Genomic DNA, 19,399 nt, shown 5'->3' with positions numbered 1-19,399 from the left:
GTAATCTTTGCTTTTTCATGAACCTTCTCATCATAGTTCTTTTATATCTCATGCAGCATAATCATTTATAGAAACATAACCAAGATCTAATGAACTATGGAAGCTAAGCTGAACAGTGGTCCTCTGAGTTGACTTTCTCTGTGTATTCTTAGTTACATTAACATGTCTATATTATATTTGATGAATATTTCTTAAAGCATTGCATTTATTATTTTTATTCTGTACAAACAGGATTACGAATTGTTTAGCAGTTGATTCTGTGTCTTAGTTTTAGGAAATAGGCACAAAAAATACTTCCTACCTTTTAGAGTTTTAAAATGCCTGGGTACACAACGTTTTACACATTGAAAGCAACCTGAGCTCTCTATGAGGAAACATATAGGTAAGTTCCCTTTATAGAAGCCAGTACAACTTATAGGGTCAGGTCAAAAAAAAAATAATGCTCTTATCCTTAGAGTGAAATTCTATGATGTAACATTCTTCATATATTTAAATAAATTAGAACAGAGTAGTACCATTTTTCCTAAGCTTTTTCATGGCTTTTCCAAACATGTAGCCTTAATAAGGAGTGCTTGGGTATTACCTCCGTGTTTTTAAACTCATTCTTACATTCACCTGAAATCCAAAGGAAGAAACTGAATTGCTACACCAATGTACACTTGATTAAATGGAGTGAACTGATTAAAGGATAGCAGTAAAGCTCCTGTTTATGTATTTCTGTTTTTTTTTTTTTTCTGAATATACATCAGAAGATAGAAATCTTCTCCCCTTTATTCCAAAACAAAGGGCTTAGGTCAATCCTGTAGCGACAGAGAAGGTGATAACTGAGTGGAGTTTTTAAGGATGATTAGGAGTTGGCTGGGCAGAGAAGATGTGTGTGTGTGTGTGTGTGTGTGTGTGCACGTGCACACGTGGGTGTGTCTGTGTGTGTTGGGGGGGCAGGAATTACAGGCAGTGAAGGCACTAGGTTTATGGATTGCTCTCCTCCTCACACCCTAGTTAATATTTCCTCAACCTTCCTGTCACCTCCCCTCCCACCCCACCCCTCTGTTTTTCCCCTCCAGAATTTTGTTTCAGATTATAATTTGGATAAACTCAAGTGTAGTCTAATATTTGCTTAATACCAATATTTCTATATAGAAATAGTTCTACCAACAAATTGGACAACCTAGAATAAATAAATTTCTAGAAACATACAATCTTCCAAGACTGTTCATGATGAAATAGAAAATCTGAATAGACTGATTACTAATAAGGAGATTAAAACAGTAGTCAAAAAGCTCCCAGCAAACAAAAGCCAAGGACCTGATAGCTTCACTGGTGAATTCTACAAACCATTCAAAGAAGATTTAATACCTATCCTTCTCAAACTCAAAAAATTGAAGAGGAGAGAAACCTTCCAAACACATTTTATGAAGAATTACCCTGATACCAAAAGCTGACAAGGAGATCACAAAAAAAGAAAATTACAGGCAAATGTCCTTGATGAACATAGATGCAAAAATCCTCAGCAAAATACTAACAAACCAAATCCAAAAATACATTAAAATGATCATGCACCACGATGAAGTGGGATTTATTCCAGGAATGCAAGTATGGTTCAACATCTGCAAATTAATTAGTGTGATTAACAAAATGAAGGATAAAAATCATATGATAATCTCAATAGATGCAGAAAAAGCTTTTGACAAAATTCAACACGAATATTTGATAAGAACTCTCCACAAAGTGGTGATAGAGGCAACATGCCTCAACATAATAAGGGCTTTATCTTACTCAGTGGCAAAAAACTAAAATGTTTTTCTCTAAGATCAGGAAGAAGAGAAAGGTGCCCACTCTTGCCACTTTTATTTGACATAGTATTAGAAGTCCTAACCATGGCAGTTAGGCAAGAAAAAGAAATAAAGCCATTTAAATTAGAAAAGAAGAAGTAAAACTGTCACTACTTACAGGTGACATAATACTATATACAGAAAACCTAAAGACTCCACCAGAAGACTGGTAGAACTAATGAATGAATTCAGTAAGGTTTCAGAATAGAAAATCAATACACAGAAGCCTGTAGCATTTCTATACACTTATAACAAACTCTCAGAGGAATTAAGAAAACAATCCCATTTGCAATTGCATCAAAAAAGAATGAAATACCTAGGAAAAAGTTTAACCATGAGGTGAAAGGCTTGTATGCCAAAAATTGTATGACCTTAATGGAAAGAATTGAAGAAGAGACAAAAAATGGAAGGAAACTCTGTGCTCACGGATTGGAAGAAATCTACAGATATAAGGCAATCCCTATCAAAATATCAATGGCATATTTCACAGAACTAGAACAAATAATCCTCATACTTTTATGAAACCACAGAAGACCTTGAATAGCCAAAATAATCTTGAGAAATAAGAACAAAGCTGGATGTATCACACTCCCTGATTTCAAAGTATACTACAAAGCTACAGTAATGAAAACAGCATGGCACTTGCACAAAAAATGACAGATAGATTAATGGAACAAATGGGGAGTCCAGAAATAAACCCACACATATATGTACAATTAATCTAGGACACAGGAGCAAAGAACATATAATGGAGGAAGGACAGTCACTTAAACAAATAGTGTTCGGAAAACTGAACAAGCCACACTTTTACAAGATACACAAAAATGAACTCAAAATGGATTAAAGACTTGAATGTAAGACCTGAAACCATAAAGTTCTTAGAAGAAAATATAGGTGGTAACCATATTGACTTCAATCTTAGAGATATTTTTGTGAATTTGACTTCAAAGCCAAGGGAAACAAAAGCAAAAGTAAACAAATAGGACTACAGCAAACTAAAAAGCTTCTGTACAGCCAAGGAAAGTCTCATCAAAATGAAAATGCAATCTACTGAATAGAAGGTATTTGCAAATCATATATCCAAGGGGTTAATATCCAAAATATATAAAGAACTCATACAACTCAGCAACAAAGAAACAAGACAATTAAAAAATGGACAAGGAATATCTCAATAGACACTTTTCCAAAGAAGACATACAAATGGCCAACAGACATATGAAGAGATATTCAACATCACTAATTATTAGTAAAATGCAAATCAGAAGCAGGAGATGTCATCTCATACCTGTTAGAATGGCTATTATCGAAAAGACAAGGAATGACAAATGATGGAGAAGATATGGAGAAAAGGGAACAATTGTGCACTGTTGGTGGGACTGTAAACTGGTGCAGCCATCATGGAAAACAGTATGTAAATACCTCAACAAATTAAGACCAGAACTACCAAATCACCCAGCTATTCCACTTCTGGGTATATATCTGAAGAATATGAAAACACTAATTTGAAAAGATACATGCACCCCAGTATTCATGGCAGCATTATTTACAATTGCCAAGATATGGATGCAACCTATGTGCTCATTCACGGATGAATGGATAAAGAAGATGGAATATATATATATATTCCATATATATATATGATGGAATACTACTCAACCATAAAAAAAGATGAAATCATGCCATTTGTGACAACATGGATGGACCTTTAGGGTATTTTGCTAAGTGAAATAAGTCAAATGAAGAAAGACAAATGACATATGATTTCAATCATTTGTGGAATGTTAAAAACAAACAAACAAAAAATGAAAACAAACACATCAATACAGAGAACAGATTGGTGGTTACCAGAGGGGAAGGCGGTTTGGGGGTGGGTGAAGGGGGTCAACTGTATGGTCATGGTTGATAACTAAACTTGTTGTGGTGATCACTCTGTGGTGTTTGCAGATGTTGAACTATAATGCTGTATACCCAAAATTAATATAATAATAATAATAATAATGATAGTAGTAATAATAATTAAGCAAAGAAATAATTATATCTTTCAGCCAAGTTGTAAGAGAGAGAAATAATTCACTTTAGAAAATCTGCATTACTAGCTAGGGCTCTTTGAGTTTGTATGTTTCTTCCAATCACTCTCTCCACTGGTTAAATAAACTTGTTTACAGTACTAGTCAGAGCAGATTTAGTTGAGACAAATGTGTGTTTTCCAAATTATCCCCTCTGAGCCTTCTCAAACACACACACACACACACACACACACATACACACACACACGCACACACATGCACACGCACCCCCCACACACACATACTCCAGATCTGGGTAGCAATTATGGAGTTGTTGTAAGCCCCTCTGACCCTGCTGCTAACTGATAACCCTTTTCTTTTTAACCTCTTATTGTTTGGCTTCCTGAAAACACTATGGAACAGACTCATCTTGAGAATCTCAGCCAGAAGGAATGCCCAGCAGCATGGTAGCAAAAATGAGTAGGGAAAAAGCCCCTATTAGGAGCTCTTTCTTCCTCTCAGCTCATCTTTGATTATTCTTGTTTGCAAAAAGAAAAAATATATAGTCTCCATTTTTCTTTTCTTTTCTTTCTTTTTTTTTTTTTTTTTTTTGCGGTACGCGGGCCCGCACTGCTGCAGCCTCTCCCGTTGCGGAGCACAGGCTCTGGATGTGCAGGCCCAGCGGCCATGGCTCACGGGCCCAGCCGCTCTGCGGCATGTGGGATCCTCCCGGACCGGGGCTCGAACCCGTGTCCCCTGCATCGGCAGGTGGACTCCCAACCACTGCACCACCAGGGAAGCCCCTCCATTTTTCAAATGACTGATGAAAGGGTGCTATGAACGTGCTGTTAAGACTGAAATTTTATGCACTTTCTATAGAAGTCCAGTTTTAACCAGTCTATGGCTGACATATCCTAGTAACAATCTGATTAATGGGGGTTGGAGGAACCTTCAGCTCCTTGGATAAGAAGCTAGGCCTGCAGAATATCATTGAAATTTCCATTTTTGAAACTTTCAGATCAGATTTGAAAATGATGATCTAGTGTTACAGAGCCAGGTTGCATAGCCAGTGGGAAGTGAGACATGTTAATGGATGTTACATATTTGTCAAGAATGTGCCACAAGAGAAAGGAATAAATAGGACCATTATGTTTTGCCTTGTGTGTGTTTAACTAAAAAGGATATCTTTAGGTTCTTACAGATAAGTTTATTACAGTTAAGATTAATTAATGTTGGTTCTGATGCTGAATATAAATGCTATTATCAACCTGAAAATAAAATTCAAGGCCAAATAAAGAATTAGGATGAAATATATTGCAATACAAGTTTCATATGGAAATGTCACCTGTGGGCTGAGCTATATTTTAATATTATACATTAAAAATATCCACCTTTCATAATTTGTGACATCTTGCATTATCCTAGAACACAAGATTTTCTAATATCGTTACGGCAGGGAAGGGAATCATAAACTTGTATGGTAATGTAGAAGACTAAGAGCAAGGTGAGAAAGTGTTAAATTCTGTTTTCAGCTGACTAGAATGATTCCTCCTGCACATTTGATTCATCTGTTCGTTTTAGATTTGTGGTTTCTCTAAGATTGTTTCCTCTAATTAAATATTCATTGTTTATATGGCATCCATATAATGGTATCCAATATGTTACATATCTATATGTCTTCTGTTCTTTTAGGCACTATAAGCATTTGTAGGATAATAACGTAGAATCAGATGTTTCTATATCACGATCACTACTACCCTGCAGAATGATCTCATTCCCAAGGATATTTCCCCTGCTACTTCAAGCTTCCGTTCTGTTGGCATCTTTATATAAAACACTGGAGGAGTGGTAGATGGAAGATAAGAGTGAAACACACGCACACACATCCAAGCTCATGTATTAGAATGGACATTTCTTACTTATACCTTTTTCTGTTTTTTCCCCAGGAAAATAAGATCAACAAATTTTTCATTCTTGATGACCCTATAAAGGTTTAAGGAAAAAGCACACCTTTACATTTTATAGTATCAACAAAATGCATATTTTCACCCTATTGTTTAATAGTTCAGTAGTGTTTTTTATGTGATTGTTATTCTTCCAAAGGCCTGCAGCTAATGTACATTACTTTTGATTTGAATGCATCTCCCTCCTATTCTTTCCTAAGAAGAGATGGAATCTCTTTTTATCCTTTTGGTAATGAAAAATTTTAACAAGCCAATGCTAAATGATTTCCAAAACAAAAAATTTGAACACAGATACATGACCAATAAATAACTTATTCAAAAAACACTTTTACCCCAATGGCATTAAAAGAAGCAAAACTTACATGTTAGCTAATATTTTACTCATACCTTAATATTTATCTTTGAATGATGATCCAGAATGTACATTATTATTGATGAGCATATTTTGAGTTATAGTATGCACTTTATTATTCTGAGGGACCCTTGAAAAACCCACTATTACAACGTTATTAAGTCAAAACACATATAAAACCTGAAATAATCTTTTGGAAATGAAAGAACAGCTTGTCTTTTTTTTCTGTCCCATCTGGCAATTTGCTAAAATTTGAAAAACTCTTTAAAATGTACCTGCATTTTAAGCATTTTTCAGCAACAATATATAATTTGTAATATTGTGCATAATTTTATTATTTTGTGTGTAGACCTACTGTCTATCTTTTTGTCTTTGTTTTTTTTATGATTTTATTGGAGTATAATTGCTTTACAATGGTGTGATAGTTTCTCCTTTATAACAAAGTGAATCGTTGTTTTAATTGGAGTGTTTAAGGTTACCAGAGGCATATTGCGAATATTACTTAATATTATAGTTTTAAAAAATGTGGTTGAGAGCTTCCCTGGTGGCGCAGTGGTTGAGAGTCCGCCTGCCGATACAGGGGACACGGGTTCGTGCCCTGGTCCGGGAAGATCCCACATGCCGCGGAGCGGCTGGGCCCGTGAGCCATGGCCGCTGAGCCTGCGCGTCCGGAGCCTGTGCTCCGCAATGGGAGAGGCCGCAACAGTGAGAGGCCCGCGTAACGCTAAAAAAATAAAAAAAATAAAATAAAATAAAATTAAGAAAATGTGGTTGATATCTAAGGATGGTAGTTATTGAAATGATACATTTTTCAGTTTATATATGATTTTTTTCAGTTGAATAATTTTTATTCCATTATTTGATTCCAGTGTTTCAAAAAGAGAACTCCATTGGCTTTCTTGATATTTTATGACAGGATCTCCCTTTCAAGAGATATAATGGTGTTTCAGTGTGTGTAATCATAGCAAGATTATTATTCATTTTGTTAACACTTTTTCTCTCTGCAAAATAAAATTATTTCATAATTAAGTATAGTGTTTAAAGAAGGACTTTATTTGGAAGGTGTCAAGATACCTTGCAAATTGGTGTACTAAGACTTTATAGTTTTTTATTCAGTAGATGCAAACATATTTGCACTATCACAAAAGATATACATTTAATAAACTGCTCATTTTTATAAAATATTCTAAACATAGTGCTCAACTTGCATCATATGACAGAATGATGAATATTTTGACATGAAAATGAAGTTGAAAAGAATACAGAATAAATTATATCTATTTTTCTCCTTTAAGTATTGAGTTAAATATGACAGATTCAAAAGGATTTCTTTTGCAGCATTTAAAAAATAATAGAGACCACCACTCATTTAAAAATTCAGAAATAAGAAAATTAACTTACCAGATGTTACCTTGATGGTTACAATTGTAATAATTATGAAAGGGTAAACAAACATCTGATCCATATTAATAAATCTCTGTAATACTTCCAAATGATTATACCTATAGTAAAACATGCTGGGACTATTTCAGAAAAATCCTTGGATTATTCTTGCTTTTCACTAAGCAAATATTCATTGTGTGTTTAATGAGTGTTAATCTTTAGAGCAGTGCTAGATACTTTAGAACAATGCTAGAAACTTAAATATTCAAATAAGGTGTTGAGAGTTTACATAGTCATTATGGCCCAGGGCAAAGATGAATATAAAATTTAGAGCCCATGGTTGCAGTTATACTGTGAGGTATAAATTCAGAGAAAGAGAGCATCGTTATGGCATTAATTTTAATAACGGAAGTTATTAAATTATATATAGGTGTGTATATATGTATATGTATACACACACACAGAATTGACAGAAAAATGCTGATGGCCAAAAAATAAACTTTAAAAATTTGGCTAGGGGGCTTCCCTGGTGGCACAGTGGTTGAGAATCTGCCTGCTAATGCAGGGGACACGGGTTTGAGCCCTGGTCTGGGAGGATCCCACATTACGCAGGGCAACTAGGCCCGTGAGCCACAGCTACTGAGCCTGCGCGTCTGGAGCCTGTGCTCCGCAGCAAGAGAGGCCGCGATAGTAAGAGGTCCGCGCACCCTGATGAAGTGTGGCCCCCGCTTGCCACAACTAGAGAAAGCCCTCGCACAGAAACAAAGACCCAACACAGCAAAAATAAATAAATAAATTAATAAACTCCTACCCCCAACATCTTCTTTAAAAAAAAAAACAATTGGCTAAAGTCTAAAAGTGATGAATTTTAACCAACATCTTTAAAATAAATTAAAACAAATTTAAGATGGTATAGTAAATAAAATAAAGAAGTTTAAAAGGAGGGTTGTTTTGAAAAAATATTCGTTAAGAGATATACCAATACAACATACGGATAACTTGGGGGAATTCATTTGCAAAGGAAAGAAAAGTCTTAATTCCTTGACATTCCCCCACTTCATTCTAATAATTGTTTCACGTGAAAGGAAAACATACACTTTCATGTTTTCTAAGACACTTAACCTCTCCTTTTTCTAGAGCCGGTGCAAACAGAAGTGCTTATAACTCCAACATGTTACCAACTTACTAAACTTTGAAAAGACAGTGACTCTGAAATAGTGTAGATTTGCCAGTTGCTAAATAGATGATTTTTCAGTACTATATTGTAGTTAGTCTTACATTTAATTGTGATAATACTTGTATTCTAGAAATCATAGTATTAGCTTAGAAGCAGTTCATCAGTATTCGGCAAAAATCCTTTGGTGAGATGGTATAGGCTTGAGACTTGGTGCTTAAATTCTAAGTTTTCTGGCACTTTTGGCTAGTTCAAATATAAGAAAATAAGGCCAGAATCTAGTATATGACACTGATCAATTTTCAACCCAAAGAAAAACTGGTTCTAGGAAAAAAACTATTTGTCAAGCAATTCAGATTGTTTGGAAGTTATTCCTATTTAATAACATAATATTTCCCTAATAAAGTTTTTCTAATAAGACATATATGTTTAGATTATACTTTAAGTATATCAAATAATCTAGGGTTTCAAAGTCAAATTTAACTGCTTTATTTGGAATCAGATTTTCTTGTTTTCTTTTTTTTTTTTTGTAAAGGTAGTAATTAAAGAAGAAGTAATTGATTTGGGGCCTCATTTTTCCTTTGTTAAGGTGTTCTTGGTGCTTCAAATAGATTCCACAGAAAATTTTCTGTCTAATAATCATCCTGTTTACAACTGCATAACCTTTAAAAGTTTGCACTAAAATATGATATGGTCAGCATTAAAATATTTTGATCATGTAAAGGATCCTGTTGATATTGTCATGTGACAAGGTGGTGAGGTAAATTTCCCTATGTTGTGACAATGGGCCTTGCCTAACCACAACTTAATCCTAACATTTGAGAAGTTGTCAAAACTATATTATAACTGATTTTCAGAAGTCTTCTATGAAGACAGCTTGCTTCTACTTAATTGAAAATATACATGATTGCTTTCACTAGTCTTTTTTTTCCTTTTAGCAAGAGACCAAAATTGGAATTTTAATGATGACAGTTAATTATAAAATTATCTTTTCCCCTGAAAAATAGTTCAGAAAAATCATGTGGTCTAGTATTAAGATTTCATTTCTCTGGATGGACCACATACATGTTTATATGTAGGTTTACATTCTACACATATACTATGTTCAGCAGATGAAATGTTTGAACCACAATAGTATTTAAAGGATATAAAAGGCTATTTGATTAGCAGGCTATTGTTACTTACAAATGAATTTTGTCTCCTACAATTAAAAAAACATTTATCCTTGTGTTGCACATGGTTTTTATTTTACTTTTTGATGTTAGTACTCAAAGACTATTAAAATAGGACATTAGTTTCTTTCCTATTAAAAGCCTTTAACAAAAATGACGCTTTTAAAAGAAAGTCAAGACTTTGAACACCTTTGAGGTTTTCTCCCATTTCTAAATGCTCTGTAAATTGTGTGTGAAGAATTTAAGACCTGTATGCTTATATTGTGACATTGCTATTGATTTATAAAATTTTTTTGCTGCAGATTGTAATGGGTAAATGGCGAGTGTGAGGTAAGAAGGACATGCTATTTGTAAGCATGGCAAAAAATGTATTGTTTCCTACTAGGAATGCACCTTCAAAAATAACTGGGTGGTCTTTTATTGCCACTTGATGTGACTTTTAGGCAGAAGCAGTCACAGATGCAAAGACATTCTTAAGGATGTGATCACTATAAGACCAGGGGCCTTACAAGTAAGCAGAGTAAAAGACTAAAGATCTCATGTAGGATTGCTACATTGGTTAGAAGAAAAAAAGGGAAGACCTAGTTGCCCTGGAGAGATGAGGAGGCAGTCTGAAATCTCTTGGTTTTCAGTGTGAAGATTGCTACACTTTCTACATGTGGAAGAGAAAGAATGCAGTACTAAGGAGTCTTAAAAAGGGGTGACTATAGAGACACTAGGAGAAGCATGATGTGATGGGTGGAAAAGACCCACAACACATGCTGGGGAGTATTGAATCATTTCTATTAACAATGATTCATATTCATATAACTAACAGAAGGGTAGAGTCCTTTTCTTTCATTCATTCTTTTATTGTTCTTTTCTTTCATTCTTTTAAAATTTTGTTTGAATTGAGAGAGAGACAAAGTGTTAGGAAGAGTTACCTCCAACTACCTGTGACAGTATTGCTGATAAACTTTCAGAAAAAAGAAATGCATGGCTGGTGAAGTTTTATACTTAAGGGGGCATATCTTCTAACAGATGGAGTATACACATAGCTATGTATGAATAAAAAAGATGCTTATGCATTATTTGAGAAGACAGTTATGGGAGTAACCTCTAGTAATTTATAAAGTGAAAAGGGTAAATATACAAAAGGACTAATACAGACAACTTCTGAAAAAGAGAGAAAAAACCCACTTAGTCACTTAAACAAAGAGAATAACCAAAAGAAAATATTAGGTAGTGAAATAGCTAACAGCCTTCATAGGTATTCATTTAGAGCTAATCATAACCCTTGGTGTGAATTTAGCTAAGAGATGTATATTTGAATAAGCTGCCTAGATATCCATATATTGGAAATTTTGTTTGAACACTTATTGGTGGGCCTGTTTGATTGTGCTAAAATGTTAAAATTGACACCTAAAATACACGACAGTATCAGAATATTGACTTTCACCAAGGAGAAATAATTATTTTAGTTTACTGGGATCAAGTGATAAAGGAAAAAACTTGTATTAAAAAAACCTGAGTGAGGGTCTTCCCTGGTGGCACAGTGGTTGAGAGTCCACCTGCCGATGCAGGGGACACGGGTTCGTGCCCCTGTCTGGGAAGATCCCACATGCTGCGGAGTGGCTGGGCCCGTGAGTCATGGCCGCTGAGCCTGCGCGTCCGGAGCCTGTGCTCCGCAACAGGAGAGGCCACAACAGTGAGAGGCCCGCGTACCACCCCACACAAAAAAAAAAAAACCTGAGTGAGATGATACAGAACACTTTTGAGACAACAGAAAACTAACTCTAGAATGTGTGGAATAATACTTAGGGAAGGAAATTTCAGTTGGAGGAAATTTTCTGTAATTCATAATTCATGGCATTGCAACAAGATAAAAAGTATTAAAATCAGATAATATAAAAAATTCAAACTATGTTCATAAAGATTATAGTAGTATACATAAAAATCTGGGGAAAAATGAACATAATAAAGAAATAAAGATTAATTTTAATTTCCACTAAAAAGCAATATATCATTGCATCAAAGATTTGATATAAGACCTGGAAAAATGAGCTTGCTCTTGACATTTACATTTGAAATAAATACCATCACCTCAAATACTTTTTATCAAACATGTGTCTTCTAAAGACTTTAATCGTGTTTTATAATGTTAGAGCTGATTTTGTTATCAAGGAGGTGTTAAGTAGTTAGGTTTTGTTGTTCTCAAAGAATCACAGCGTAGTGAGAGACACACATATGACTGAGTGCTATGACACAGGCAAGCACAAAGTGTTATGTGAGCAGAGGGGAAGGAACCATTGTTAGTTTATGTGTTTAAAAAATGCGGAAAAAAAAAAGAGGCAACCAGGGTTAATGTTAAGATCAGCATATTATTTGACCTCATTTTACTATTAGAAAGGAATAGGGGAACTTATTCAGAGCAGAGGGACAGAAAGTTTCACAGCCCTTTTATTCTTTTTTTTTTCTTTGTTTTTTTTTTTGCGGTACGCGGGCCTCTCACTGTTGCGACCTCTCCCGTTGCGGAGCACAGGCTCCGGACGCGCAGGCTCAGCGGCCATGACTCACGGGCCCAGCCGCTCCGCAGCATGTAGGATCTTCCCGGACGGGGGCACGAACCCGTGTCCCCTGCATCGGCAGGTGGACTCTCAACCACTGTGCCACCAGGGAAGACCCTCACTCAGGTTTTTTTAATACAAGTTTTTTCCTTTATCACTTGATCCCAATAAAATAAAATAATTATTTCTCCTTGGTGAAAGTCAATATTCTGATACTGTCTTGTATTTTAGGTGTCAATTTTAACATTTTAGCACAATCAAACAGGCGCACCAATAAGTCTTCAAACAAAATTTCCAATGTATGGATATCTAGGCAGCTTATTCAAATATACATCTCTTAGCTAAATTCACACCAAGGGTTATGATTAGCTCTAAATGAATACCTATGAAGGCTGTTAGCTATTTCACTACCTAATATTTTCTTTTGGTTATTCTCTTTGTTTAAGTGACTAAGTGGGTTTTTTCTCTCCTTTTCAGAAGTTGTCTGTATTAGTCCTTTTGTTGCCTGCATCGGCAGGTGGACTCTCAACCACTGCGCCACCAGGGAAGCCCTTCACAGCCCTTTTAAATGTTCGTTTTCACCACTTTGTCTTAGAGGCTTTGTGTACATGGTCTTATTTTTAGACACTACAAGGAGATATCCATTAGTTATGGTTCTTGCTTTTAGTTGTTTGCATTTTAAATGATAAAACCAGCAGATACTGATGGGGTTAGGTAATGTTGAATATATCAATAAATAGATGAAAATGTACATACTGTTATGTCTTTTCACTTTTATTGTAGGTGGAGGAAGTGGGATGGTAGACAGCAGTTAGTGGGAGTGGTGTGTTTTTCTCTGTAGCAAACTATGTCTTTCATTTTCTATGTTTCTAGGAATTTTCCAATGAGGAAGTCCCAGATAAAACTAACTGCCTAAAGGAGAAATGAAAATAACAGTGACTTCCTTGATGAATGACAGCTTATTTTTACCTGCATGCAGGGTTATAGGAAAGACCTAAAATTCTACAGGATAGATGATGAGATTGCAACATTCCTATAACCCCACTTAGAATGTTATGTTTAGTTCTGGTTACCATATTTTTAAAAAAGATGTAGCATTTGAAAAGAGGAGTTAGACTGACCTTAGAACTACCAGGTATTAACTGTGAAGACAGGATAGAACCCTGAATTTCTGTAACCTTTAAAGAGCAAAGGTTGAAGAAGATTTAATTGAAAATAAACTCACTTCAATATATGTATAGATAGAGATGTATAAATTTCAATCGAAGTGAAACTTGCTTCTGTACTTCTCAGGTTTTCAAGTCAGTTTTTCTGTAGCATGCAAACAGAGCAATGTTCTACTGATTTCCTTTGTGAAGTAAAATGTCTGAAGAATTTTCATTCAATACTTTTCTGAAACATAGAAAGGATATGACCCTTAGTTCAATACCACTGACAGATATTGCGATAACTATTTATGAATCAAGAAAAAGTATGTCTCAGGAGTGGCAACTAAGTTACAATAGCTACTAATTTCTCAGAGAAATTTTAATTTAATCTACCTGTATTTTAGTTAGGTTGTCGGCAACTCGGAAATCAGAGAACCATAGAGTATTTGAACTATGATAGGCCGGAGAGGTCAATTTATCCAGCCCTGGTTTTACAAATAAGGATACTGGGATCTAGAAAAGGGAAGTCATTTGCTCGTGGTCACACATCCGGTTGCATCGTTGATACTAATACCCAAGTCTCCTTATGTCTTGTTCAGTGTTCTTTCTGTTGACACTATTGCTTACAGAATAGGTTGTTTGAAAATTCATGCATAACTTGGTTTCATAGAACTTGGAAAATCAATTTTCATGGAATCAGTCATAAGCTCAGAGTTCTCCTTTGTTCCATTCTATACTTTGTTTCCATGTTAATTTAAGCTTTAAGTCATATTAATGCTAGCTTTAGACTCTCTGTTGCACATGTCCATTCCTTTTTATTCTCATCTCTACCTGGTTATCTCATGCGGAGGACATTGCAGTAATCTTCTGCCTGATCTCACCTCCAGACACTCTTGTAGCAATTCATTCTGCCTATCCTGTCAGTTTCAACTTCCTAAAGCATTGTTATCCTCTTTCTTTGTTTTCCAAAACCTATCTATTCCTCTAGGCCCCAATCAAATGTCATCTCTTTCATAATGACTTCACTTACCACTCTAGGTATAAGTGATGGCTTCAACTAAATTCTTATAGCTATTAGTTTATACCACCATGCATTCAACTTTCATTCATCTGATATTTTTAAATGCCTACTCTACACCAGGAAATCATGTGGCGTTTATCACTCACAGACTTTCAATGTAACAATTTGTGACTATGATATGTCTTTCGTTTCAGATCGTAATATTCTTGATATCAGGGATCATGCTTGAATATCTTTGTATTCTCCATAGCCTATAGCAAAGAGGCTTTTGTGCATAGTTGATGATCAGTAAGTATTTGTAGATAAATATTGAACTAAGAAAGTGCTATCATAGGGTAAGGAGATAAATGCGGCCTCTGTGGGATCAGTACGAAAAACCAATTATAAGTATGTTTGAAGAGCTTCCCTTAACCCTTAAAGAAGTTGGTTCTTTACATATCATGAAAGTGATCAAGCGAAAAAAGTATCAAGAAAAAGGGGTATTTCATTCATATTCAGATAGATAAATATTGTCAACAACAGGAAGTGGAAGAACACTGAATCAAATTAAAAACCCTTCAGTCTCAGTTTCTACATATATAAAAGTGGGAAAGTGTTTCAAACCCACTTTTGCTCACAGAATAGTTTTACTCCTTTAGTTAATGATGAGAAAAATGCTCTGTTAACTGTAAAACTATGTAACAATAAGGTCTTATTATTTAACATGAGATTTTGGATACCAAAAGGAGCTACATCAAAAGGTAATCATTTGTAATGTTGAGTATCTGCCTCTGATGTCTTAATTGGTGAGGAACATGCTTTTTATTTTATTTTATCTTATCCTATTTTATCTTATCTTATTTAATGGTGGTAGAGTGGTCCTTGTCAGAGATTAAATCAAGGGATGAATGTAAAGAATTTAACAGACTTTGAAATAAGTAATCTTCTTCATTCCCACTCCCACCTCTTAGTATTACTTTGAGAGCATGTCCAGGCCGAGATTCCTTTGCTCTGACCCTGCTTGATTGTCTTTATCTGCAGCTAGACTAAACCAGATAGGATTACCAGAATGATCAACTGGCAAATGAACTCATTTTGTTAGAAACAGCTTAGCTGAGTTCTGCTTACAGAACTGTTAGTGTTTCACATCGAATTTAAGCTTCACTAAACAAATAAGCCAAATGTTAGAAAAAATTAAGGTATAATTAAAATAAATTTTAGAATATTCTTTCTCTCTTGAATAACTTTATAATGACTCTATATTTTTCACCCATCAATAATTCAGAATATTTGATGCCATGAACTAAATTTGGGCTCATGATATTTCTGATCAACTTTACCTAATCAGTGAAAGTTCACTCATTCTAAAACACCCCAGCTATCCTTATATAAATTAAGCCCCATCATCAATGATGTAAATCAGTGTAGCATAGAAGAAATAGGTTCTTAAAATATATTTTATTAGAATAAGCTTTAAGACTCTGTACAGTGATGGATTTAAATGAGTAAATTGTCCCTTCACATAGCCAATGTTCAGTTCATTGACAAATTTTTACTGAGTGCCTAGTCTATGAACAAGAAACCTAAACTCATTCTTCAATGGAGATTGCATTTCAAAAGGAAAATAGATCTAAGACATGTAAATAAATAAAATATTTACACATTACTATAAATGTTATGAAGGAAACACCATCTTAATCAGCAATTAACAGTTGGAGGCTGCGACAAAGTTCTCTCCACAGGCAGCATACAATTTAGAAGTAGGACAATTTACTATCATCTCAGTGTGTTATCAAACCATCAAAACCAAAGTTAACTAAAAGCTGATAAAGCAGTGTTTGCATCCAATGTCTCAGGGGCTTTAATGTACATCTACCATAAATGTTTGGTTTGGTTTCTAGAACATTTACTTAGTGTTTTATCTGAGCCATTCTGAACATACTATAGAAATACATAATCATCAACCAGAAGACATGAAATATAACTAGGTAACAGGGTTTAAAAAGTCCCTTACAAAAGGCTGGCTAGAACGCCCATATGGATCAACAGACAAGATTCAAGGGGTCACTCATGGTGTCTTTAGCCAAACCTACAAACAAGGAGAAAAATTTCCAACAGAAATATTGTGAACAAATATGCCACAACAATAAATAATTTAAAATTTATGAAGGCTTTGAAGGATTTTAATGCTAAAATTTTATACAGTAGAAATGATTTCAGATAGTTTATCTAATAATTAAAGTTCATTTATGTGACTGATATTTACAATATATATGTATTGAAACCCCCTTCTTACAAACAAAAATTTTAAAATGCTGTAAGCTCATTTATCTTTACTATCAACCCATCCCGTATGTAATTTTCCCTTTTTTTTTACTTTAGACTGTCTTTAAATCACACTGACATTTAAAGAGTCAAGCTCATGCACCAAAGTATTTCAGAAGAAACATATTTAGTATGACCAAGGTTTTTGTTATTCTCAAATAGTTCTAGGAAAAATAAATTTCTGAAAGGAGGAAAATAGTTTTATTTTTCAGGTTCTTGAATCGGAAGATCATGCCTTTAGAGACTTAAGTGATCAAGAGGTTGTTTGGATACCCTCTGGAAACTTAAATAAGCCTAAAATATCCAGGCCTCTTTCAGTTCCTTTTGCTTTTGAAATACATTCTTGTCAAAGAATTTCCAGGATCTCTAAAGAGATTAAACAGGTTTATAAAAGCTGCTGTAGAGCAAGAGTTGACATATAAAATGAATAAAATTATTAGTTAAGAGTGAGGGAAGCTCCCCAAAACCTCCAACACTGAAAATGCAAAAGTTAACATGATTTAATCATGTCTCCAGAAAGAAACTAAAAAAATTTTACCAACACGTATTTACTGGTCATTTATCCCCTACAGATGAAGTTAGGGGTAGGGGTAGGGCATTGCTTGACTTGTGTCCTATTTATTTATCATATTTGTTCCCAAATCAACATTTTGTTTATTGTATTGGGCAAGGAAAATACATTACATGACTAAAAGATATTATCTGTATGAGGAACAGCTAAAGCCTAATTTAGTAGCCCCCAAAGTATGGTCATATATGCCAGGTTAACAGGTGACTCCCATTTAAAAACCTGAGACATTTTTCCAGCTTTATCGAGGTAACTGGCAAATCAAATTTGTGTATTTTTGAGGTGTACAATCATTTTACATATATCAAGGCATAGGAAACGTTTTATTGATCTTTTGGAATTTTAAATATATGGTTACTATTCTGATTGAACAATACTGCTTCTGAACAAATTCAGAAATATAGAAGTCACGTTTTATTTTGAATGTCAAAAATAAAGTATATGTATTTAACATGTGGTCCCTAAAGTCCTAGAATTATAGCTAGTGTTAGGCAGTATTGTAAAATGCATTCTCACATTTGACAAGACAAATGAGAAATTTTCAAAAGTCAAGGTAAACTCCTAATTTTCTAAGAAATTTTAAGATCCTTAATAAAAGGACAGTTAACTCATGGATGTTTATATATTTATTGTATAATTCTAACAAGAATGTTTCAGTATTTGGTAATTTCAAAATCTATGCTTAAATAATCTATGAAGCTCAAGCTATAGAAGGCTTAAATTATTTTTTAACTTAGTATGATTATGTACATATGGTGACAGTCAAAAAAGTTCTGTTGTCTTCAGGAAATTTTATAGTTAAAAAAAGAGGATCTCTGGTAAAAGGGAAAAAGTCCTCCAATATAAAGCCCATTGGATTAAGGAAGTATGCATTATCATTGACTTGGTATGTATGAGTATATTCTACTTTAAGAAAATGTAATTTCAAAACAGGTTGTGTGAGTGAACTATAAAGCAAAATCAAATAGTTCTGACAATCAAGTGACAAAAACACAAGAGTAGGTGAAAAAATGCTCACCTTCCTTCACTGCCACCTCCTTTCCCCCGCAACCCCAGATACATGTTTGCATCTGTGGGTTTTTTTAAAAATGTTTCCATAGGCCTTTAAGCAGGGAAGCAGTTGCCTTTCTAAAACAAATAAACAAACAAACACCTGAAAGGAGTCTTTTAACAAAATGGCTATTAGAAGAAGAGATTATGAAGGGGGTGATGAACTAACCATACATATTTGTAGTGGACATTAGAAGGAAGTTCCTGTTTCTATACTACTAAGAAGTACAATAAGGCTCAAAATAGCCAAATTACACTACTTATAGTTTTTTTGTATCTTTTCATTTTAAATTTCATTGTTCTTTATTAAAGGGTTTAGGAACACCGGGAAATATTATACTACTGGAAAGAATGGTTGTTTTGTTAACTAAGATAATTATGTGGGCTTTTTATTGATCTCTTATGTATGTGTTTAACTTATTTTGTGCAGATGTGTGTATGACTATGTATGTGTGTTTGTGTCTGAGTGTGTGTGTGTGTGTGTGCATGTGTAACCCTTTTGGGGAAGATGTAAGATAGTTCAGTATTGCTTCAGAAATCAGTATATAGTGAGCTGTGTGATTAATGGCTCCATATTTAGGAAATTAAGGCATAACATTGATATTGGCTTACTTTCATCATCCTGTTGGCCGAATAAAATGAGAAAAAAAACTAGAAGGGATTTTCTTTCCCTAAAAAGTGTTGGAATACTCAATGGGATGGGAAGGAAGGCTCTTGAAAGAAAGGGGAAAGACAAAATACTGCTGAATCTGTTTTTGGAACTGTTACGACCCAAGGCCATTTTCTTCAACAGAAATTTACAACCATATTTCCTTGCCTTCATGTATAGAAAAGCCCTAAACTACATGACGTTTCACATTATTCTTTACTCAATGGGGA

The 19,399-nt window shown here is 34.5% G+C and overlaps 1 protein-coding gene across 5 annotated transcripts in view; it reads left to right on the top strand.

The window, feature by feature from the left end:
- Positions 1-19,399, top strand: part of DACH2 (dachshund family transcription factor 2) — a 640,153-nt gene that overhangs the window by 128,803 nt on the left and 491,951 nt on the right. The gene's annotated exons all lie outside the window — the stretch shown is intronic.

The sequence above is a fragment of the Tursiops truncatus genome, chromosome X, assembly GCF_011762595.2.
Source record: "Tursiops truncatus isolate mTurTru1 chromosome X, mTurTru1.mat.Y, whole genome shotgun sequence".
NCBI lineage: Eukaryota > Metazoa > Chordata > Mammalia > Artiodactyla > Delphinidae > Tursiops > Tursiops truncatus.
Note: the sequence above shows the minus strand (reverse complement) of the source record. Positions and strands in the feature narration are given on the sequence as shown.